Consider the following 25,816-nt stretch of genomic DNA (forward strand, 5'->3'; position numbering starts at 1 on the left):
CACTACTGTTTCCCACATTATTTATAATTGGCTTGATTACAGCATGAAACATTATCTAAAAAATCCAGTGACAAGGGGAATTTGGGCAAGTTAACTAGAAATGATTCCACATGCATATTCTACTCAGTTCCTTGGACCCTCTGCTGAGGCTGGACCTCGCGCCCTGCATTTCTCCAGCTCATTTTACAGATGAGGAAACAGTCAATTAGGCTTGAGTGACTTTTCCAGGCTGACACACCTTGTAAGTGTGTGAGGCAGGATTTAAACCTCTGAAGTGGAGTATTCCTGATTCCAGAGAAAAGGCTCTGGGCACTGTGGCATCCCCCAGCAGTGCTTACTCTCACCTTAAAGGAGACTGTAAGCTGACAGAACATTTTTGTTGCTATTATTGAGGTATTTACTCATGTCCAACTCTTTGCAGGGTTGTAAAGATATGTCATCCAATTAAACCTTATTGTCTTCAGGTGCTTACAACAGTTTCACCTGATTTTTCATGTCATCCTGTCAACTGCCAGGTGATTGTATCAACTCTGCCCACTTTGGATCAAGGCCAGGGTCTGAGACTAAAAGGTGGCTCAAAGGTAGAACTTCCATACAAACTTTTCCACATTTATTGTTGTAATTTTTGCCATCAAGGGTCAATCTATCAGATTATATATATATATTAAAAAGACAATTATATATTTAAAACACATCTAAACCTCAGCACCATACATACTGAGAGGTCTCTTTTGGTCAGAATGGGACAACATTCTTTCAGCGCCCTCTTCTTGTAGCAGGGAAGTCTTTCTGCGGAGTAGGAAGAGGTGAGTCTGGGAGCAAAGGAGGAGCTCTCATAGACAACCAGCAAGGGGAATGATGACCCACCAGCGTGAGCCTGGGGTGGAGTTTGGAGACCTGGGAGGAGTTTTGTGTGAGGTTGGGAGGGAGAGGGAGTGAAGGTGGAGAAGACGGGGATCACGTGGGAGACGCAGTGAGAATCCTTAAATCCTGCCCCTAGATGTGATTGGATGAAAGGGTTTTTTGGTTGGTGGGCAAGAAGGAGCTTCTGGGACTAGCAAATCCCTCCCAGACTGGGTTGGCAGGAAGCAGGAAGTCTATAGGCTGGGATCCTTCTCTTCCATCTACTTCACATTTTTTCTCTCAGAGCTATGATCCCTTTGTCTTCTTGAACCCAACCCAGTGCTTGCAGCTCCCAGATAGATCTGAGCCAACATCCCCCCCGGATTTCCTGGCTTCTGTTCACTGCCCTTGCCATTGGGTCGCATTCTCCTGACCACGTGGTGAGTGTCCTCCAGGTCTACCAAGAACATCCCTTTCTACCAAATCCTAGAACACTTTTGTTACTCCAGTATCCCTGACTTCCCAGCTATGACTTAGATTCATCCCTCTTCCTTCCCAGGTACTACCTCACTTACCAGACCTTTTGCTTCTCTGGCCCCTCTTCTTTCAGAGTTTTCAGGGCTGGATCCCAGATTGGATTTTGTCTTCCTATCCCAGACTTACCCTGCACAGTCCATTGCACAGTCTTCCCCATCCCACCTTCCCTGGCAATCCTCGCTCCTATATAAAGGAGTCACACTCTTATCTAGAATTATGTGTGTGTTAGTTGTGGAGAGGGGATACAGTGGAGGGAGAGCTCTGACACAGGAGCCATTGAGGCACAGACAGGCCTTCTACCTGGGATCCCAAACTCCTTTTCTTTGGGGTTTCTATAAGAGGACAGGGAGAGGAGGAAGAAGAGGAGAAAGAGAGGGAGGGGATAGGTTTCCTGTTCACCATTTTCATTTTCCATCCTATCCCTACCTTTCCTGCTGCCTGTCTTTTCCCTGAAGCCAGGACCAGGCTTGGTGGTGTTTGGTTATACTGCAGCTATGGCTACTGAGGAGTACCCTGAGAGTTGAGTAGGTAATTTGGTGGCTTTTAGTATGTTGTTGTTTACTTTGTTGATAGAAGTGGTTTATGATGTCTGGGGAGGTTGAGGTTGTTACAGCTATTGAGCTAATCCCTCACTTAGTCTCTGGAAATTTGCTTCCTGCCGATGGAAACCCCTTTCCCTTCTGGGATGGTTGTCCCTCTCCAGTTCAGAATTCAGGGGACCAAGGCCTGGCCCAAGTAAGTACTGGAACAAATGTAGACACCAAAATTGGAGGGAAATTGGAACGATTTTATTATGAGGGTCTTAAATAGCAGTCACCAGACTATGAACACCAAGAGAAGCATCCTGGGACTAAGATAATGGAGAAGGTAAGATGAGCTTTGCTATGCAGAGATAAGAATGTGGAAGGACTCTGCCAGGAGCTCTAGGACCTTCTCTTGGTTTTCAAAGAGGCTTAGAATTAAAGTCTCCCTCAGTTAGCTGTGACCATGGTTAGTAAGAGCTTTAGCTGTTGCTTCATTTGTGGTGTGGGATCAGTGGTCTCTGAGGTAAAGGCCAGGGATCAAATGAGGAACCTGACAAAATGGAATCATTTTGGTTACTTTGCTATCTCCATAGGGAGCCTGGAGCCAGAGGGAATGTGTCCTGGAAGCCTCAGGCCTCTTCCTCAGGTGAGTGCAGTCCACTCATGATCTGAGCATCATCAGCAGTCACAACCACTTCCACAGACACAGAAGATGGAGTGTGAAGCTGGCAACGCTTTACATATGGATCCTTTCTTTACAAAAGAGGAATTAGATGGAACACTGTAGGAACAATACTCCTCTGTTCTGTGTTTTAAACCGACCCATTGGGTCCTTGATAGCTTGAGCAACATCTGGAGAATCATCTCTCTAGCAGGCAGTAGGTAGCAGGCCATCCTGAGTTCTCAGGAACTGATGGGTCACTGCATTGATCAGAATTTTTATACATACAAATGTACACATCCTATGGATACACACACATACATGCACATTTGTATCAGTCAAAATTCCCCTTTTTTATATCACCTGCTCCCCCACCACTGAGAAAACAAATAAAACAAACTCCATTACATGCAACACACCATGATCTGAAAAATAAAACAGCACACAGTGACGATATCCTACAAAATGCTCCTCAGTCCGGACCAGTCGTCCATCTTTAAGTGGCAGGCAGCATGTTTCTTCTCACTGTTCCTCTGGAACCTTGGTGGGGTCTTTATTCTCCTCTGGGTTCAGTGCCCTTGTTTTCCATTCTTTTTATGGAATCTCCTTTTTCACTCAATCCCCATCCACAGCTAATCCCCCAGATTCCCCTCTCACCTCCAGAAGATCAGTTTATATTCCTTTACATTCTGTGAGTTTGTTTTTCTTAGGACTAGTCCCACACTTAGTCCATTCTCCCACCAGTCCCCCCTCCCTGCTTTCTTCTTCCCCCCTTTCACTGGTGAGTAAAATGTATTTCTCTATTCATCTCTATATTGTGTGTGATCTGTACCTGTGTATCTATAGATGAGTGAAGTTCAGACAACAGATGTCCCCATCTATTCCTTCCTCCTTGTTTGAAGACATGTCTAATTGTTGACTTCCTTACCTAAGAAAACATTTCCCAGCCCTCCTTTCTCTCCATCACCTTAAAATATTCCTCTTTCCTTCTTTCTAGTCTTTCCTTAAGATCATCAAGACATAACAGAACCCCTCCCATCTTTACTCTACTTTGATTCCCTCTGTGAGCCCCAATAGGGATCCCAGGGGACATATCATCTCACCATAATTGAATATAATTAATTTGTCCTTTTATTTTGAGTCCCTGAGGCTAGTTCATTCTGGATTACTTTTTTCATATTTCTCTTCCCTTGTTCTTGAACTTCTAAGGTTTTCTCCATTTACGATCTTTTTCTTTTTTTTTTTTTATCACAAATGTTTGTAAGGACTTTCACTAAAGGTCCTTTTCCCCGTAGCATTATATTCACTTTTATTAATGGATTATTTTTGGCTCTGAGAGTGCATCCTTTGCTTTCTGGCATGTCCTCTTCTTAGTTCTGTGCTTCTTAACAATGTTGCTGTCAAATTTTGTGTGTTCTAAGGGTGGCTCCTTGGTACCTGAATTGCACTGGATTTTCTTTCTGGGGGTTTTCTCCCTGACCTGGAAGCTCTGCAATCTGACTGTGATGTTTCTGGGAGTTTTCATTCCAGGTTCTCTTTCAGGAAGCGATCTGTGTTTTCTTGGCCATCAGGAGCTCTATTCACATAAAAGCATAGAGGCCAGCCATGGGAGAGGCAAGCAAGGTGGGAGAGCAAAAGAGGTTGCCTATACTGGGACATTTTGTCACTTTCCCACGGCTCCTGGGACAGGGGAGGAATCCAGGATGTGGTCTCCTGTGACCCCTAAGACTGTTGTACTTTTGACTCCACAAGGTTCTGGGAAGAGCAGCTGAAAGCACTTTCTGAGGCAAAATTCAAGGCCTGTCTCATGGCAGTGATCTGAGGTTCCTTTATTTCTACTTTATCCTCTCTAGAAGATATGGGAGTGGGAGGGAGTGGTAGAGGGAAGAGGGAGGCAGCTAGATGGTACAGTGGACAGAGCACCAGCCCTGAAGTCAGGAGGACCTGAGTTCAAATCTGGCCTTAGACACTTATTAACACTTGCTAGCTGTATTACTTAACGTCAGCTGCCTCACCAAAAGCAAATAATAAGAATTATGTGGGGACTAAAGCTTGTAGTTTAGTGTCTTGGCTGCTTTTTAATGGCGTTCTTAGGGTCTGGTGATAGGGAAGTTTGGTCTTGGTCTCTTCTGGCTGACTTGTTTTCCCTCTGAGAAGCCTTCCCTTTACTGTCGTCCCTTTTAAGCCTCCTGAATTTGCCACAGTATTTGTCCTAGCCTCTTGGCTGCCCTTTGGCCCCCACAAATCTGTAGAGAGTTTGATGTGTGGGCAAGGTCTTAGGAACTCCTGGATTCTTTCTTCCATTGTATCATCACCATGTTTCCTCCTGCTCTTCCTTTTTTAAGAATCTGCTTGGGTTTATGGCCAAAAAGAGGGGCAGGGCTTGGAGACTGGAGTCCCTGCTCTGCATTTCTGCCTCCGAGTCTCAGATAACAATACTGCTGATCATGGGGAGGGTCTGTTTGCTCCTTGGTTCACCCATTCTGGCCCATTTCTTTACGTCAGACTTGAAGGTTGAGCTGGGCTCTGCAGCAGTCCTGGAGGAAAGGTCTGGGCTGCTATTGTTGCTGTTTTCTTGGGGCACTGTATTGTTTTATTACAGACTCTCCCCTGTGGGCAGCAAGGGGGCCTACACCCAAAGCCCTCTGCTCCTTCACCTCTTGCTCTGAGATCTGTTTGTGACCTGAGTGTGAGGAGAGCAGATTACTGCTGAACTCTGTCCCTGCTGGCCCCCAATCAGCTCTGCTGGCTGCCTCAGGGCAGAATTGTGGGTTCCCCTTTATTCTGAGATTCCCTCCTTAGTTATTCCATTCCTGGCTGGGCTGGAGTGAAGACCCTTCCTTGAAGCCCAAGGTGAGACATGTCCCTGCTTCTGCTAATCCTAACTTCCTGGCTTCCTGCCCCAGGACATATTCCCTTGACCCTGGTTATGTTACTGGGACCTGGATCAAGGGCGACAAAACATCCTGTTGCAGCTTCCCAATGTGGATCTGCATCTTGCTGCCTGTTACACAGGATCTGACTGCAGGAATACTCCCTGTAAGGTGTCTTCCTCACCAGACTTTTCCAGGGTTTACAAGCTTCCATTCTCTCCCTTGTTCCCCCTGCCTCCTCTGCCCTCAGCCAAACTGGATGACAGACTTTGATTTTTTCTGAGTTTCCTCATCAAAACCCAATCACTCAGTGACACTGTCCAGATCTGTTAGGAGTCTTTGGAGAGGACTTCATTACATTGCGTCCCCTTCAATTCCCTCTCCGTTTTCCATCCTGGTTTAGCTACCCCCAAAAGCGTTATCATGTTTCATAATTTGAGAACATTGAGACAGGTGTCCAGGAGTTTGCCCATAGTCACACAGCCATTAAGTGTCTTGAAGCTCCTTGGAAACCAAAGTCTTCCCCAAGATCACCTTCCTTATAAAATTTCAATCAAAATCTTAGTATAACAATAAAGGTTTAAATAATATGGCAGGGAGAGGGGCAACTAGGTGGTGCAGTGGAGAGAGGACAAGCTCTGAATTCAGGAGAACTTGAGTTTCAAATCTGGCCTCAGACACTCAACACTTCTACTTGTGAGACCCTGGGCAAGTCACTTAACTCTAATTGCCTCAGAAAAGAAGAATTTTAAAAAATTATATTTGGTGATATTTGTTATTTTCATTATGTTGACACAACCTAGTCCTGAGCACTGACGATTTTTCTACCTTTTAGGTTGTCCAGCATTTCTTTAAGGATTGCTTTGCAATTGAATTTATACAACTCTTTTAATTCCTAGATATTGTATGCATGTATTGCGTATTTGGATGGGATTTCTCTCAATTATTCATGTACTTTGTTACTATTTCCCAGAAATTATCTTAACTTAGGAGGATTCACTGGGTGTTCTGCAACTTTCTATAAACTATTAACTATCACCCTTAATGTGTGGTGATAAGTCTATGTTTCCCCCTAAGGACTCCATTATTTGATTCCCAGAAATTTGGGGATATTGTTCAATCGTTCTCATTTCCTTTCACAAAATTATCATTTCTGAGATCCCTGAATCCTTGTTCTCTGATTCAATCATTAAAACGTCATTGGTAAATCTCCATTTAGGTTTCTGTCATTTGTTGCTGATCCCTGTAACAATTTCCATTCTTCGTTCATTAGGGTGTAGAAGAAACAGAATCTCTTCCCAAGAACTCCACTGATTGGCTGATGAATGCAGGAAACATTTTTTTTTTACCTTCTTGCAAAACCTTTGAGACTTCTAAGGCAGCATTTTATTGCTTTTCCTGAAGCCCAATCCCTGCCCTGATTCCCTATTAATTGGATGTTACAGAAGTTACAGGACATGTGTCTCTGCTCCCATACATAGCCCAAAGGTACTTACATTGCAGGGAAGGAAAGTAATTGAGTAGGGCTGGGGGCAAAGACCAAGATATTCTTTTCAGATCTCAGGCCACCTCCCCTGATTACAAAAATCAGGCCCTGCCCCCTAGGAGCTTACATTCTCTTGAGGGAAGACGCCCTTCACCCTTGATTCTTTTCTGAGGGCCTTGTGCGTTTCAGGTTTCTAATTTAAGTTTCATTTCTCCAATTTAAATCTCATAACTGGGGAAATCAAATAAATATCCATCCATTTCTCACAGGGAATGAAAGGATATTCTAATTATTTGTACCTTTTTACATTTGCGTGCAGTCTCTCTTTATGCTAGTGCTTAATTTTTGTAGAAGTTCCATATTTTGCAAAGAAATTTGTAATTCCTATTGTCCCCTTTGCAGATGCTGTATGTCCTTTACCTCCAGTTTCTTTAAACATGTGTTCATCTCTTAAATTTCATGCATTTTTCTTCCCCTTTCCAATGAGGATTTCTCTCCTTCCCCTCACTATCCCTCTTCTCTCTCTGTTTTGCCTGGATTCTCCTTCTCTGATCCATGGCCCTTCTCTCCCTCTTTCTCTTTTCCCTGTACACTTCCTACAGTGAAAGGCCCCAAGGTGACCCTTCTGAGCTCAGCCCCACAGGTCTTTCTGCCATTGCTTACAGCCTATTCCCTTTCCATAGTGTCTTTCTTTCAGAATCCTGCAGATCACTGCAGGGGACAGGGAGAACACTGCTCCACTGCAGGGAACATTGCCTCCTGAGATTTACCCTGTCGGGTTCTCTTTTTCAATGGGACTGGCTGAAGTTTTCTCAAAAAGTCTGTGAGACTAGGCCTAAGTCACATAGACCCTATTCCCAGAGGTCTGCAGAGCCAGAAAAATCAGGCCTTGGGCTCCAGGTTGCAAGAAGTCACATGATCTCTTGGCATAGAGGACTCTAAAGGTGGGATCATAAGTGAGCTACAAGAAGGGGACCTGACCCTTTCACTGACCACCAGATTATGAGTCAATCAGGAATGTGTGTAGGACTATTCTAAGACCAGAAGACTTTGAAATCATTGACAGATTGTCAGAATAATCACACTCTTAGGTCAGAGGGGCTCAGGATCACTAATATATCTTCCCTAAAGTCTAAGGAAGAAATATTGTTCTGTGCTTAAGTCAGAAGACTTTTACAATCATTGACAGTTTGTCAGAACAATAACACTCTAAGGTCAAGGGGACCTTAGAATCACAAATTCTAAAGCCAGAAGGCTCCTGACTCCTTGACAGATTGTTAGAAAAGCAGCACTCAAGGGTCAGGGAACCTTTAAATTATTGCTATATTTCCCCTAGGAAATTTAGGATTTAGGGGTACTCCTATTATACTAGGTAATTAGGAGTTCCTCTGAGGAACTTCTCTTTCACATGCTCTCCCAACTCTATTTCATTTCGGGCATTCCTGGTGTCTATTATATCCCTTCATTTTGCCTGTAACCTATTCCTCTAAATACCTCTAAATGACCTTTTGTCAAAGAGTGTGGCCAGAGTGAATTCTTCACATGACTGAACCCCAACTTTGGGTGCCTGCCATCATTTGGTGACAAACCCCGCACCACAGATCACATCAATAGAAAAGAGATGGAAAACCATCAGAATCTAAGTGCATTGGCCAAACACATAGTATCCATGTAGCAGGCTGGAAATACAGACAAGCCTTGCCAAGCAGAAGGATGTTCTCAGATCTGTCCGTCCTTCCCAGTATCTCGTCAGTCTGTTGCTTTTTAACTCAATTCCGTGATTCTTTTTCTCCCAACATGAGAGAAGCCTGGTAATTATAACATGTTTCTCATAAAGAATCTGGCAATATTGTCCCCATGAATTGGTTTTTAATTCATGAAGTGTTACGATTCTTACAAAGTGATAAGTCAGTTGAATAAATTTAGCAGTGGGGGGAAGAAGGGGAAAAGTTGGAACAAAAGATTTTGTAATGGTCAATGCTGAAAAATTACCCATACATATATCTTGTAAATAAAAAGCTATTAAAAATATATATATATCTCACTAGAAGAAATTTCCCATCACCCTTTAGTTCTCCATAGATCCATCCATCTACCTCCCAGATGAAACACAAACTTTCTTCCTGATTCCAGAAGGAATAAACATTTCTCAGGTTTTTTACAACTGATCCTATAAATTGCTTTTCTCAAAATGCAAGAAGACTCTTACTGACCATGGTTCCAGGAGCTAACTCTGACACTCCAAAATGGTGTGACCTTGAGCAAATCCTTTCTCTGTGCTTGTTTCTTTCTGGAAATTGAAGGGAGTTAGATTCTTGAATTCTGAAGGGACTTTCAATTCTACATGTCATGATGTTTATTGGTTTAGGAGTTGGTGACATTCAAGGATGTTGCTGTGGACTTTACCCAGGAGGAGTGGGGCCTCTTAGACAATCCTCAGAAGGATCTGTACAAGGAGGTCATGTTGGAGAATGCCTGGAACCTGCTCTCCCTGGGTAAGGACATTTCCCTTATTACCTCTAAATCTGCAATCAATGGGAATATATTTGGGTCCAGGGTTTGGTGGGGAGTGTCTCACAATGGGGAAAGTGCTGGTCTCCTGTGTTCAAGAGATAGGATCCTCCTGCACTGTTTTGCATTGTATGACAGGAAACTGAGAGTATCCTCTGTTGCTCCTGAAGGTGTCTCCTACCTATTTTAGGCAGCTTTAAATCAGAGATCAAATCAGTGTAGTAGCATCTCAGACATGGAACTAATCTCAGAGGTTATGTTGTCTAACCTCTGCTTGGACACAAATTTATTTCCAATGCTCTGAAAATTGCTCAAGCACATTTTCCTTACAAACCATTCTTCTTTGGGATGGTTCTAGCATTTGGAATAGTCTTCTTTTTTAATAGCCTCAGTTTATATCCCAAAGTCCTAATTGTTCTTAGTATAGAAAGTTTGTCCTTGATCTGCTTTCCCATTGCCCTCAAATTCCATCATAAATGGTGGAAAAAGAATGGAAGTGAATAAGCATTTCTTTTCAACTACAATTGCCAAGTGTTGTGCCATATGCTTTCTTTACAATGTATTGCCAACAATATTATATAAGACCAATTTCCAGGAAATGAGCTATTTTGACTATGTTAAGTCCTCAATTTGTAGATAAAGATTCTTTTGCATGCAGATAAAGAACTAATAGATAGAAATATATATATATATATATATATATAGCAGAATTTTACACATATATGTGTGTGTGTATGTATATATGTTTGCTTATATGTATTTATGTGTATAAGTGTGCATGTTACAGTAGCCATCTCTCATATGGGGACAGGCAGAGTGAAGGAAAAAAATCTACATAATTTGGTTGTCTATTTGAAAGAAATGGCAAGTTATACATTGTAGATTTGCAGTGTCATGTTCAATCATCTTTTTTTATTATACTATGTTATAGAAATGCTTGTTTGTAAATTAAAGATAAAGCAGAATATGTCAATTTATGTCATATTAACCTTCAACGTTAGTTTCCTCAGCTCCTAAATGGGGGGTATCATCTAAGGCAAACAGGTTTAATTGACTTACCACAGGGTATACACTTAGTAACCGTTCGAGGCTTAATTTAAACTCGAGTACATTATGACTATCTCCACTGTACTAACGGCTCCCTTAAATTTTTAGATAATTTCTAGATAATGGATAATGGAAACTATGGGATGAGTTTTCCTTCTAAAAAGAAAAGATGGCACGTCTACTGATCAGGCTAAAGGCTTCTCAGGCCTAAGAATTCTTTTTACCCAGGTTAAAAGTTTCTGCCAGAATGGAGCCTAAAAGGAGAGGAGGTGGGGGAAGAATATTTGGCTCTTTCTCACAACAAGTTGTACAACAGCAGAATGGGGCACATTCTATTGGGAGTCCTTGCTTGACAAGCAGTAATGGATGAGTATAGACTGATATGTGTGAACCTAAAGGGGTGAATCTCAAAATGGATACAGCTCTGGGTCTTCACCCTTTCCCTCAATGACAAATTTCTCTCCATCATTTTCCCTGATTTCCCTCTCTAGGGCTTCTAGGTCCCAGTGAATATGTGATCTCTTATTTTAAGCAAAGAAAATCACAATGGATGCTGGACCAGGAAGGCGTGAGGAGCTGCTCTCCAGGTGAGTGGGTGCCAAGTATGAAAGTTGTAATGACTGATGCTTCATGGAGTTACCCTTAAGTAAGTGCTACATTTTAGAGGGAAAGACAAGCCATGGAATTCTTTTTCAGATATTCCTTGGCAATGATGTCTCAAGCTGGTCACTGGATCTTGGGTTCTGAGATGGGATTAAAATTCAGGTCTACCAGATTCAAGGCTCTGTCCACATTGTCTCCACTGTACTGCCAGTTGTATTCTAAGTCAAACAGGTAATATGAAAATAGTCACACATGTATGAAGGGAAAAGAGAAAGACAAGCACCCAGTGAGAGATGGAATTTCATTTTTTAAAAACTCTAGCCAGTCAAAATTGTTTGCAAATTACTATTAAAAAGAGTTATATTTCCACTGCTCATGACAAGTGCTTCTTCAGAAACTACTTTTTTTCTATCACTGGTAAGTGGCTACACTATCACTATATTTAACGACCACCCCATGTTGCCAACCAATTCCTTTAAGAAACTGCCAGATAGAAGAGGAGGAACATAACCAGAAGATAAATTCAAATTAAAAAGCAACCTCAGCATTTTCGTGAATGATATTTCTAGGTCTGTTTTTGTAGAAAGATTGTCTTCTTCCATGATGATTTCATGATGGCCTCTACTGTGTAATCCTAGTGACCACAGTTTTCAAGTAACCTGCCAGCACTGCTGTAGAAATAGAGGTCCAAATAATATCCTGATCTGGTAACTACAGGTTTGATGAGATGGGATTACTAGGGATTATGCAAGAATTGAAAGAACTATTCTGCTGCTATGAGATACAGGCACTGACAGTCTTTTCTTGCCTGTAGTTATTTGTGCAGGAATGCTCAACCTTCCTGGAATATTGGAAATAATCTGATGTGAAGTTGAAAAAATGAAAAAAAAAATGACACTGAGGAGGAATCACAGTTTGACAAAATCATGGCATAATCCCCAAAAGCAGTGTATTCCTGAGCACCATAGTTTCAAATCACTGAGAAAGATTGTTTTTAAGGTAGATATGTAAGCATAGTTGTTGTCCTAAGGGGACAATTTACCATTGAAGAGCACAAACAAATTTTGAGGTCAAATCCCTTGAGTCACTGTCTCAATTAAAGACTTGGAAGAATCTTCTTATTCTTTTGTGCCATGGGATGAATAACTGAAATTTCTTCATGAATTTCATGCATTTTTGAAAAATATGTTTGGTAAAAGAACATGTATAGGGATACAATGATAATTGTTTTAAAGAAATAAGTAATGACCATGTCAAAAAAAATAATAATGGATCAGAACTAAATCACTTATGCCTTAGATAAAATGCAAAAACAAAAACAAACAAACAAAAAAAAAAAACCCAAAACCTACAAGAAGCAAGTGTTAATATTGTAAATGTGACCTCAGATAATGTAGAAAAATAAATAAATAAAATTAAAAGTGATCACCAGAAAGTACAGACAATAAAAGGGAAAGGGGAAAATTGAGAGTGGAGATAATCTATGAAATGCTATAGTGAGAGCATACCGAATTACAGTCTCAGCTGCTGGGATTTGGTTCAACTCACTCAGCCATTCTGAGCTGTTGGCCTGAGTTGGGCACATCGTGAGAATGAAGGCACTTTCTGTACTGTCACAGACTTACTGTAAGGATCCACTGTATTTTAGCAGAAAGCTCATTAGAAATTAAATCATCCTTAGGATGTGAGCTAAAATGATTTTCAAGTGACTGATTATGGATATTTAATGTCTATTTTGAGAAATAGAAAATTAGTGAGTTTCTATTCTACTGATGGAAGGAAGAGGCTATAACTATTTGTGTTTGGAAGTATAGTGTCTGTGATTGTTTTATTGTTATCATTCTTTTTTTCAGAAAAAGAAATCAGACTTGAAATGAAGAAAAGTACTCCAGAGTTAAGTCTTCCTGTAGTAGAAACTCACAAACCAAGATTCATTAATGATGGTCCTGGTCACTTCTCTTGGAAGGATATATGTAATACACTTGAAAAAATCCACAGTGGAGAGAAATCTTATGAGCATAATCAAAGTGGAAAAGTTTTGACTCTTACTGGACATAAGAGAATTCACATTATAGAGAAACCTGTTGAATGTAACCAATATGGAAAATCTTTCAAATATAAAAATAGTTTTCCTCTTTATCATAAAATCCATGCTGTAAAGAGACCTTATGAATATAACCAGTGTGGAAAGATTTTTAGTCATAAAGGAATTCTTACTGTACATCAGAGAATCCACATTGGAGAGAAACCTTATGAATGTAACCAGTGTGGAAAGGCTTTTACACAAAATGCAGATCTTATCAGACATCAAAGAATCCACACTGGAGAGAAACCTTATAAATGTAACCAATGTGGAAAGGCTTTTACACAAAGTGGAGATCTTACCAGACATCAGAGAATCCACACTGGAGAGGAACCTTATGAATGTAACCAGTGTGGAAAGGCTTTTGTACATAAGGTATCTCTTACTGTACATCAGAGAATCCATACTGGAGAGAAGCCTTATAAATGTAACCAATGTGGAAAGGCTTTCACAAAAAAGGCAACTCTTACTGCACATCAGAGAATCCACACTGGAGAGAAACCTTATGACTGTAACCAATGTGGAAAGGCTTTTGGATATAAGAGAGCCCTTACTGTACATCAGAGAATCCACACTGGAGAGGATCCTTATGAATGTAACCAGTGTGGAAAGGCTTTTGTACATAAGGTATCTCTTACTGTACATCAGAGAATCCACACTGGAGAGAAACCTTACAAATGTAACCAATGTGGGAAGGCTTTTAGAGAAAAGGGAACTCTTACTGTACATCAGAGAATCCACACTGGAGAGAAACCTTATAAATGTAATCAATGTGAAAAGGCTTTTAGAAGCAAAGGAGCTCTTAATGGACATCAGAGAATCCACACTGGAGAGAAACCTTATAAATGTAATCAATGTGAAAAGGCTTTTAGAAGCAAAGGAACTCTTAATGGACATCAGAGAATCCACACAGGAGAGAAACCTTATAAATGCAACCAATGTGGAAAAGCTTTTAGAGACATGAAAGCTCTTACTGCACATCAGAGAATCCACCCTGGAGAGAAAGATTATGAATGTAACCAATGTGGAAAGGCTTTTATAGATAAAGTCTCTCTTACTGAACATCAGAGGATCCACACTGGAGAGAAACTTCATGAATGTAACCAATACAGAAAGAATTTTATATAAAAAAGAGCATTGATTCTTGCCAAATCTCTGAAGAAATGTAAAAGCATGAAAATAAGAAGTAAAATGACTTAAGTACAGAACATTGGGACTAGAGTTGCTAGTGCTGATGCCTTCCATACTTAACCTTCCTTAGCTGTAACACTCAGAGGGTGAGGAAGGAAAAATAAAAGATGACTAAGGATGGCAAACAGCTTCTTAGCTATATTGGATCCTTCTTTTCCACTTGGTCACGTGCTTGCAAGGCAGCATGGTATAATGGAAAGGATCCTACAAATAGACTCAAAAGACTTGGGTTGATATTCTAGCACCACTCTTTCTTAGAACTTCTTCAAGTAAACAAGCATTCATGAGCCTGATACATGCCAGACCTTGGCATGTAGGAACCAAAAGAAAGTTGCAAAAGGTGTCCCCTGTTCCTATGGAGATCACAGACTGGTGGGACTGACACACAAACCACTAGGTGGAAACCCACCTTGGACCAAATAGTGCCTCATTAAATCACTGAATCAATATTGTCTTCCTTTATCCTTGTGAGAACCCATTTTACAGAGAAAGTAACTGGATAGACAGAGACCCCTTGCTTGACTATCAAGTTTCTGAGTTGAGATTAAAACTTAGGTCTTTATGTCTTAAGGCCTACTAGTCTATCTACTGTACCATCATCTGTATTCTGATTTTGTAATAGAATATTATAAAAATGTTCCCCCATGTGAGAGGTAAAAAGAAGAAAAATTGGACAAACTCCCCACTTAGAGATAAAAATTCATTCTTTTCAACTCTAACCAAGTAAAAGCTAATTACTATTAAATAGATTTATATTTCTATTGATTCATGACATGCATTGGATTAAATGACATGTACACAAAGGGCATTTGCAAATAATGCTTTGTGTTATTGGGTTATTTTTTTTTCACTTTTTTTCACTGATTTATTTTTTTAAATAAAGCTTTTTATTTACAAAACTATATGTGTGGGTAATTTTTTCAACATTGACCCTTGTAAAACCTTTTGGTCTAAATTTTCCTCCTCTTCTCCCCACTCCCTTCCCTAGCTGGCAGGTAGTCCAATCTATGTTAAATCCAATATGTGTATACATATTTATATAGTTATCTTGCTGCACAAGACAAATCAGGTCAAGAAGGAAGAATAAGAAAAATTGAGAAAGAAAACTGTTAGGATTCTTACAAGGTGCTAAGTAAGTGGAACTGAAGAGACAGTGGTTAAATCCGGTTTAACATTGATTTAATCCCACAACAAATAATGGTTTCCTAGTGATATAATGATTGGTATATACTCAGTGTGGAACATATAAGGAAGAGCTCTCAGGTCCAGAAAGGACAAGCCCAATAGAAGCTCTCAGAGCCTCAGCCAGCATTTAGTTGAGGAGATTCAGAAGCCAGAGAAGGCAGCTTAACCTCTTGGAACCAAGACTACAGAAGGCCTCAAAAAAAAATAAAAATAAAAATAAAAAACTAGCTGAGCCCCAAGTGAAGGAGACAACAAAGGATTTGGACTTTAACTCTTGGCTGCATTTGGGGTGATTACAGAACTGAAATGAAGGCTGCTCCTAGAAGCTCCCCAAGAAACCTGCTCCCAGTGATCATTATATTTTAGAGAAGAATATTACATATTGGTGCCCAACATGGGGCTTGAAGATATCATACAAAAGACAGGTGGGGCATGATGGCAGTGGAAGTTACACCCAGAGAGTCTTGAGAACTTCAGGATTCTGATGGGATTTACCAGCCAAACAGCAATCAGATAACAGAAAGGGATTACATGATCAATCATCCAAAAGACAATCAGATAGCAGAAAGAGATTACAAGTAGGAGAATACTGGCTTTTTAACCCAACAGAAGGGCAGTGTCCAGCGAGAGCTGCTCCAATGTAATTGCCAAATGATGAGGAGAAATCCCGCAAGTGGTAAATAGAAGAGACTATATAGGTTAACTACTTAGGAGAAAGGGTTTGCTTGTATTTCTACAGATGAGAAGGAATCAGATGGGTGCCTTGTCCATCAGAGAGAGACAGAAAAAGAGAAAAATCTAGAAGCAAAGGAGAAGACCCAAGAACAAAATCTGCAGGAATAATTGGATTCCCAACACAAGATGAGATTGTTGCAAGACTTGAAAACCAGCAGGAATCATTGGATTCCTTGAGATGAAAAATTGTTGATGAGACTATTGCAGGACTTCAAAACTTGCAGGAATTACTGTATTCCTGGCACATGAACTAATGGATTCCTTTTGGATTATTTCTAGGACTCATGTACATGTATAATTCCTCATGTTGATTCATGTTATTTGTTACATCACTACTAGCCTGTGTTATATTGCTATGTGCTTATGTAATTTATGTAATTATATGTAAAACCTCTCATATTGATGGATTTATGTATACCTGTTTCAAATGAGCCCTTTCAGAAACTCGCTGTTGCCACTATTGCCAATGATGTGTTAGCAACATGCCATTTGTATGATAATTACTCGCAGACACAGTGGATCCAAGGAATCAGAATTTGCCCTCAGGCTTCCCCACTACTGAGCCCAACTATTATTGCCGTGGCTGCTGCTACTTCTGCATGACACTGAGAGCATTATGTTATGCAATAAGAAATGATAAGGCAGATACTGTCAGAAAAACCTGGGAAGACTTAATGAAGTTATCAGAATGAGGAAAACAGTGCACTGGGTAACAGCAAGATTGTTCAGTGAAGAACTGGGAATGACAGCTAGTCTGACAAATCTGAAGGACTCATCATGAAAAATGCTCTGTACCTCCCGAAAAAGAACTGATGGAATCCAAATGAAGTTAGAAGCATATGTTTTATTTTATTTCTCTTACATTTATTTAATCTGCATGTAACTATGTTTTACATATGTTTATAATGTATAATTATAAATGTATAATCTTTCTCAAATTGCTTGCCTTTTCAAAGAGTGGAAAGGACAGGGAGGATAGGAAATAGAGAATTTATACTTCAAAATTTTAAAAAGGTGAATGTCAAAAATTGTTTTTACATGTAACAAGGAGGAAATCAAACATTTACAAATAATACCTTCCAGATTTGTTTATGAGGATCAAATGAATTAACATCTGTAAAGTACTTTGCAAAACTTAAATGTCTCTAGAAATATTAGCTATAAGTCTAGAACCAGAATAGAGAGCCATCATTAAGCTAATAAAAGTTAATGGGTTATGGGCATTAGGAAAAGAAAGAGATAAAATAGTACAAGAGAAGGGAACCATAATGTGGTAGAAAGCAATAAACAAATTCCGAAGGTTAGAGTACTCTACTGTGCACCAAACTAGTAAAACTGTTCTCATTTCAATGAATCATCTCTGGCAACAATAGCAAAGTGGACGCTATAATCCTATGATTTTGAGATGAAGCTCACACAAGATCTGTCAGATACTTGCCATCCTTTACAAGTTATCATTGAATTACTAACAGGGAAAGGTCCTTAGTAAATGGTAAAGAAACAGAGTTTGCCTTTGGAGGTGGGGAGCACTCCTTCCTCTTCTTTCAGAGCCTTATTTTGGTTTCCTTTTTAGCAGACTACCTCTCAGAAAGTTGTTACGATAGGTAGGGAATTCATCTTTAGGGAAATGTTAGTTTAAAGGCTCCTGACACATTTTCACCTTCTAGGAAATCTATTATTTTAATAAAAGACTTGATGGCTGAAGGGGCTTAAATTCATTCCTGATAAGGGAAATTCAGGCACTTGTGAAGATTGGTCAAGATGGTGCAACAGAAATAGTTTCCACTTTGAAGAATAATCTTATTGAGACTGAATTTTTTTTTAAAGCCTTTTATTCAGAAAAAATGGATCCCTGGAAATCCAAAGGAATGTGGGGTAGGATTCTAGGTTTGTAAGTTTGCTTCTACATCTGAGACATTTAGAGAAAGAGCAAAAATTCACTGTCACTTTAAGACTAAAGATATTAACCTACAAAAATACACGAAATCTTTATGAATTCACTTCCAAAATATGTTCTATTTATCCTTTTAAGCATGTCTGTGTCTGTAAACATTCTTGTTTATGATATTTGTTCTCCCATGTGGTCCTAAGCATTCACTTGGTGCCAAGCACAGTGCTAGAGACTAAGAATAAAAACACTGAAACCAAAAATGTCCCTCCTTCAGGGAATTTCCATTCCTGTGTAATGGGTATCATATTGCTTATCTTCTCAATGAATGGGAGAGGAGAAGAGATGAGGGAGAGAATTTGGTATACATAAGTTAAAAAAAAAATTATAAACATCTACTGCTACTTAAATCGCATGGGATATTTCTCTGCTCTAAGAAATGACAAAGGTGGCACAGTGGATAGAGCACCAGCCCTGAAGTCAGGAGGACCTGAGATCCAATCACACTTCCTAGCTGTGTGACTCTGGGAAAGCCGCTTAGCCCCAATTGCCTCAAAAAAACAACAAGAACTAAAGAATAAGAAATGATAAGGAAAATGCTTTCAGAAATAACTGGGGAGACTTACATGATCTGATATAAACTCCAGTGGGCAGAACCAGGACATGGTATACAAAAACAGCAATCCTGTAGCATAATCAATTCAGAGAGAGAAAAACTTAGCTATTATACTCAATGCAATTATCCAAGTCAGCTAATGAACATCTTTTGAAAGAAGTTTGATCACAAACTCTCAGAATCAGAGCATTCTATCTAATCCAGGATAACAGTAACAAAATAATATGCTTAGCAAACTGTCTTCTCTGCTCCGATTAAAAAAATCTCTAGGCAGGGGGATCCTAATTATTAGAAAGATTTTCCCAGACTGGCCCTTAAGTTTCCATGTGGTGATGAATGAGTCACCTGATGTTGTGGATATAGTTTCTTCATCATTAGAATGAGAAGAGAGGAGGTGACATGGAAGGATAGGAGTTGTCACTGAACCTCTTGCCCAAAGCAATGGCTTCTCTCCCTCAGCAGTCAAGACTCCCTCAGCTGACTCCTACTGGGAACTGAGGACTTCTCATTGCTAGAACCTAAGCGACTTTGAAGCCCTCCTGGGCTGCCTTCAATTCTCCTCCTCAAGCTCCGGCATGGGGTTTTTCAATCTATCATTTCTTCTTCCTAATTCTCATCCATTACAGGAGAGCCTCCAAATATTAATGGAATCATGAAAAATTACATTCCATTCCAAAAATTCTTCCCTAACTTTTCCTATTCAGTCAATAGTTCTTTAAAAAACATACTTCAGTCCTGAAATGTTTATGATTTCCTTTCTTTTGGGGTTTTACCCAAAGTTAAATACTTACAATTGAACTGAAATATGGATCATGCTGATAGCTGGGAAGTTTCCCCATGAGTATCCATCAGTGTAGTACCTCGACACCGTGCTCCTCTACATTCATTTATCTAGTTTTTAATAAATGAAAGATCTTTTCCTGCCTACTCAAAATGTGAAACTGCTCCCAAACAAGTGAGGTATCATCTTATATCATTCACAAAGAGATTTGAATCTTTTTAAATCATGCCACAAAGTGTTTTTTTTTAATCCAAATCTATTTATTTGAAAGCTGTTTATGTGTATGTGTGTGTGTGTGTTAGTGTGTATGTTTTAAAACAAGGTCCTTTTTTTGTTCCTCTTTAGCTACCAATTATCACTTTGAACAGTCACAACAGCTTACAGAATTTTATAATCAACTTCAGTCTTTTCCTTCACACAGAAATGATTTCTGCCCTTTTCATCCCCAGATTGAGGTGTATCTTCCACTCTGAATGAGTTTCTAAATATCACATGAAAACATCTGAGTCAGACCTCTGGTCTGTATTCATAGAAGGAGAACCTGAAAGGTGGAATAACTAAGCATCATCCCCAACACTACGCCCACCCAAGACTCCCTGTTGTTCATGCTTTAGGATAAAGAAGTTACAGCTTCAAGAACTCTTTTTTTTTTTAAATAACTTTTTATTGACAGAATCCATACCAGGGGTAATTTTTTACAGCATTATCCCTTGCACTCACTTCTGTTCCGATTTTTCCCCTCCCTCCCTCTAACCCCTCCCCCAGATGACAAGCAGTCCTTTACATGTTAAATAGGTTACAGTATATCCTAGATACAATATATGTGTGCAGAACCGAACAGTTTTCTTGTTGCACAGAGAGAATTGGGTTCAGAAGGTATAAATAACCCGGGAAGAAAAACAAAAATGCAAGTAGTTAATATTCATTTCCCAGTGTTCTTTCTTTAGGTGTAGCTGCTTCTGTCCATACTTGATCAATTGAAACTGAATTAGCTCTCTTTATTTTTTTTTAATCTGAATATTTTTATTTTTGCTTTATTTTTCTTGAAGTATTGTGTTTGTTTATTTGTGTTTTTTTTTTTCCTGGGATTGGGCAAATCTATGTTTTCTTTCACAACAAGATTTTGTAGAAATGGTTTTTTTTCTAATGTTAATTTTTTTTTTTATAACTTTTTATTGCTAGAACACATGCCAGGGTAATTTTTTACAGCATTATCCCTTGCATTCACTTCTGTTCCGATTTTCCCCCTCCCTCCCTCTACCCCATTAGCTCTCTTTATTGAAGAGATCCACTTCCATCAGAATACATCCTCAAACAGTGTCATTGTTGAGGTATATAATGATCTCCTAGTTCTGCTCATTTCACTTAGCATCAAAGAACTCATTTTTTAATGAATTCCTCATAGAAACCACTAAGATCCTGGAAGGGTCAGCTCAAGAACCATCTACATCAAGACCTTTCTGGATTTTCCCTGGGTGTCAGTGGCCCTCTCTCCCTGCCACCACAGACTCCAGAAAATTTCCAGATATCAGTAGCTCAGTAGAAGAAAACATGGGAGCCACAACCAGAAAATAAAGTAAGCCAGTTTTACTAAGTCTTGCTCTGGCCCTTCCAGCAAGTCAACGAGAGGATTCCTTACACAGCACAAATAATGCTGACTGATTCTTCCCACGATCTGTGTGTGCTCACCTGGAGAGGATTTGAAGCCCCTGAGAAGGCTGTAAGCTCATTGTCCTCAGCCCTTCAGTTCCTAACTGCAAGGACAGTGCCCAAAAGCAGGGAAGACTTGGGCAGGGAGGTAGGGGCGGGTTGGACCATCCCATGTTCAGTGAGTGACTCCTTCCGTCTCCAAAGTCTCTTATCTGCAACACCTGAGCTTCTTGCAAGATACAGAATCACCACCCTTCCCTGCCCCCACCACCCTATAAGTGGCTGTATCATCCACATAGGGAACTTGAGGAGGCTGGCCTCTATTCCCCCCCCTACCTGAAGGAAGGTACAAAGAAGAGATGTCCCTAAATTGTACACAGGCTTATGTAGGAATCTATGCATTCATAGCTTGCAAAGCACTCTGGGGGAAGGAAATACATGCCCCAACCCTACTCCATCCCACCTTCACCCAACCCTCCAGTACAATTTAGGCATCCTTGTATTTGAAAGTTAGGAGGAGGACTCAGAATATTTCTTGATAAATGTAATTTTTATTTAATTATAACTTTGAACTAAGCTGGGGGGAGAAAAATAAAAGTTGAAAATCTCTGGTAACTTAGAACCTCTTTTTAAGTTGATATGTATGGCAATGAACTTCATTTTCTGGTCTACTTTCCTGAAAAAATAAAAATTATAAGGTGGTCTTGGAGAGAAATATAAAAATAATTCATTTTAGGTATAAAGTAACTGCTCTAGGAAAACCAAGGATAGCTAGCACTGATGGAGCATCGAAGGTTTGCAAAGTTTTATATCTGATCTCCATAACAACCCTATGGGGTAATTGACCTAAGCTACAAACTTTACTCTACTTTTCTGCCTTCACAACTCTTAGTCAAGTTAGTCTGGTTCTAATTTTAAATTCGAGTTATAAGATCCGCAAAAGGATGCTCTCTTCACAGGATATTTCCCTTATTTGCATATTTCTGTAGAAACACAAGCTGTCATACCTCAGGCTGTATAGTGACCACCAGAAGCAACTAGGGTAGCAAAGGGATGGCAAAGGGAGTTCAAATCCAGCCTCAGACTATCTGGATGAAATTGGGCCAGTCACTTAACCCCTTTGCTTCAGTTTCCTTGGTTGTAAAATGGGGTTAATCACAGCATCTAACTGCCAGGATAGTTGAGAAGATCAAATGAGATAATTGTAAAGTGCTTAGCACTTTTTGATGTTAGCTATTATTGTTATTGGACAGTTAGGTGGAGCACCAAATAGAGTACTGTGGATATAGGGAAAATAGTACTGAGCATTAGTTTGGAACAAGGAAGACTTTTATATTCATCGGTCCAAATCTGATGACTCAGACACTCACTCACTGTGTTACTTTGGGTAGGTTACTTAAGTGACCTCTTTCCTCCTCTGTGAAGTGAGGCAGAGAAGGAAACGTCTACTCTGGAATCCTTACCAAGAAAACCCCAACTGGGTCACAATGTCACTAAAACACTTGAACAACATTCTGATTGTTAAAGTGGGAAAAATACTAGCTTTGGGACCAGAGGATATGAGTTTAAATCCTAACTCTGCCACCTGTTACCTGAGTGATCTTGAATAAATTAAGTTAACCTTCTTGGGTCTATGTTTTCTCATTTATAAAGTGAGGAGGAGGGAGAACAGATGATCTCAAAGGAAGTAGTCTCCTATCTATTTTGATTACATTCACCTCTATAAGTAAAACACTTCTGAACATGTATCTCTGATGTGTGTACTTATTTATACATTATATATATATATATTTTATTATTTATATATATTATATTTATTATATGAATATATTTATTTTATATTATTATATTATTTATATTATTATATTTAATATATTAATATATTATATATTATATTTATGTGTGTATGCATGTATGTATCCCTATTAAGAATGGTATCTATGATGAAGCTTATTCCAACTTTGAAATCCTGAAGGGAAGCAATCAACATGAAAATTATAATATTTGATGTTGGTCAGTGAGGAACACTGGGATTTCCTGAATAAGGCATTGACATAGGTAGCTTGGCATTTGGGGGATCTCATTGCAGCTTCAGGGCACAGAGAATGGAATGGAGGGGAGAGCCTGGCAGCAGGAAGATCAAGCAGCACTCTACTGCAATGATCCAGACTGAGGGCTGGGGGCAGGACAGTCCTCCTGAGCATTAAAGTGACAGACAAGAGAAATGTGGGGGAGAAGAACAAAAAATTGGCAACTGATTGGAAATGTCAGCTGGAAGAGGATGAGGAATGGATGATGACACAGATGTTGGGCTGAAATTGACAGCGTGGGAGGCTGGAAGGATGGCCAGGCCCTAAACCACAAAAGAGAAGAGTAAAAGAACAGGTTGAAGGAGATACAATGTGATCTGGCAAAGATACATGTTGTGAAGAATAAAGACACATGTGGCAATCCAGTCATCCCTGCTTATCCTGGGTATTATACTCTGTAGCATTCAAGATAAAATAGCTTAAGGAGGTAGACAAGAACTCCTACATGCTGGTTATTTCCCAAGAGTCAGTCAACCTCCCTTCTGGGAGCTCTGAAGGGTTGGAAAGGACCTGATGGGGAGAGATTGCCATTTTTTCAGTGGCACAAGCTACAACCTTTACCCTACTTGAGAGTGCCACTTCCACCCAGGGTTCTACTTTACCAGGAATTCTTATGTAAATATTGTCTTCTGAAGGCAGTGAAATAAACCTTTTAGACTCAGAAAGGAATGAAGCTAAAAATTTGTTTTATTACAGAGGAGAACTGCTATTAGGAGCGCCTGAATATAATTATCATCATAAGTTAACCATTGTATACTCCCTATCTACTATAGGAAACATAGGGAACCCTGACTCTCTGCCCTAGGCAAGCCTATGAAAATGACTGGCAAATATTTTCTAAAATCCCTGATATAAGCACGTGTAGAGTTGCTGACACTCCAGAAGGAATGCTTCCCGAGTAAACGTCCCTCAAACGCAGACATGTTTTGATGATTTCTTTTTCCAGTAGATTCTGTGGTTAAATATTCTAACAACTTTTGTGTTCTATTCCAATCTTAATATTACTAAATATGGCTTAGAGCCAGAATTGTGAGGTATAAATAAGCCTTGTTTCCCCAGACCTAATTGCCATAAACTGATATATAGCTTTGTCTCAGATGATCCTGTGAGAGTGTTCTCAACTGACTCCCAACCAAATGCTCTCCCACAGCACTAGGTACCAGGCACTGTGCTAAGCTCTTTACAATCATTGTCTCATTTGATCCTCACAATCACCCTGGCAGATAAGTACTGTTATTATTTCTGAATTTACAGATGTAAAAACTGAGGTAAACAGAGGTTTGAAGAGAGATCCAAAGGAGACATATGCAGGAAAAAGAAGGGAGAGGGAAGGAGCATTTATGTGGCATTTGCTACTATGCTGTGCTAAGCACTTTACAGATATTATCTGTTTGATGTTAAGAACAACTCTCTGAAGTGAGTGCTGTTTTTATCCTCATTACAGTTAAGGAAATTGAGGCAGAGCTCAGATTTGAACAGGTTTTCCTGAACCCAGGTCACTGATCTGCCCACTCAGCTACCTAAATGTATGTTACTTTTTAGAGGAGCTAATTAATGGGGCCCAGTAAAGAGAGTAGGCAGAATGTGGTAGTCTTGGAGATAAGCCTTGTCTATCACACAGGTTGCGTGGCCTCCAGGCAAAGACATTTCTTTCTTTCTTTCTTTCTTTTTTAATAGCTTTTTATTTACAAGTTATATGCATGAGTAATTTTACAGCACTGACAATTGCCAAACCTTTTGTTCCAATTTTTCCCCTCCTTCCTCCCACCCCCTCCCCTAAATGGTAGGTTGACCAATACATGTTAAATATGTTAAAGTATAAATTAAATATAAAATAAGTATACATGTCCTAACTGTTATTTTGCTGTACAAAAAGAATCCAACTTTGAAATAGTGTACAATTAGCCTGTGAAGGAAATAAAAAATGCAGGTGGACAAAAATAGAGAGATTGGGAATTCTATGTAATGGTTCATAGTCATCTCCCAGAGTTCTTTCGCTGGGTGTAGCTGATTAAGTTCATTACTGCCCCATTGGAACTGATTTGGTTCATTTCATTGCTGAAGATGGCCAGGTCCTTCAGAATTGGTCATCATATAGTATTGTTGTAGAAGTATGTAATGATCTCCTGGTCCTGCTCATTACACTCAGCATCAGTTTATGTAAGTCTCTCCAGGTCTTTCTGAAATCACCCTGCTGATCATTTCTTACAGAACAATAATATTCCATAACATTCATATACCACAATTTATTCAGCCATTCTCCAATTGATGGGCATCCACTCAGTTTCCAGTTTCTGGCCACTACAAAGAGGGCTGCCACAAACATTCTTGCACAAACAGGTCCCTATCTCTTCTTTAAGATCTCTTTGGGGTATAAGCCCAGTAGTAACACTGCTGGATCAAAGGGTATGCACAGTTTGAAAACTTTTTGAGCATAGTTCCAAATTGCTCTCGAGAATGGCTGGATGTGTTCACAATTCCACCAATAATGTATCAGTGTCCCTGTTTACAA

The 25,816-nt window shown here is 39.7% G+C and overlaps 1 pseudogene; it reads left to right on the forward strand.

The window, feature by feature from the left end:
• The first annotated feature begins 2,238 nt into the window (after positions 1–2,238).
• The window catches only part of LOC127564765 (zinc finger protein 883-like), a 30,915-nt pseudogene continuing 7,337 nt past the window's right edge, over positions 2,239–25,816 (forward strand).

Source organism: Antechinus flavipes, chromosome 5 (assembly GCF_016432865.1).
Source record: "Antechinus flavipes isolate AdamAnt ecotype Samford, QLD, Australia chromosome 5, AdamAnt_v2, whole genome shotgun sequence".
Lineage (NCBI taxonomy): Eukaryota > Metazoa > Chordata > Mammalia > Dasyuromorphia > Dasyuridae > Antechinus > Antechinus flavipes.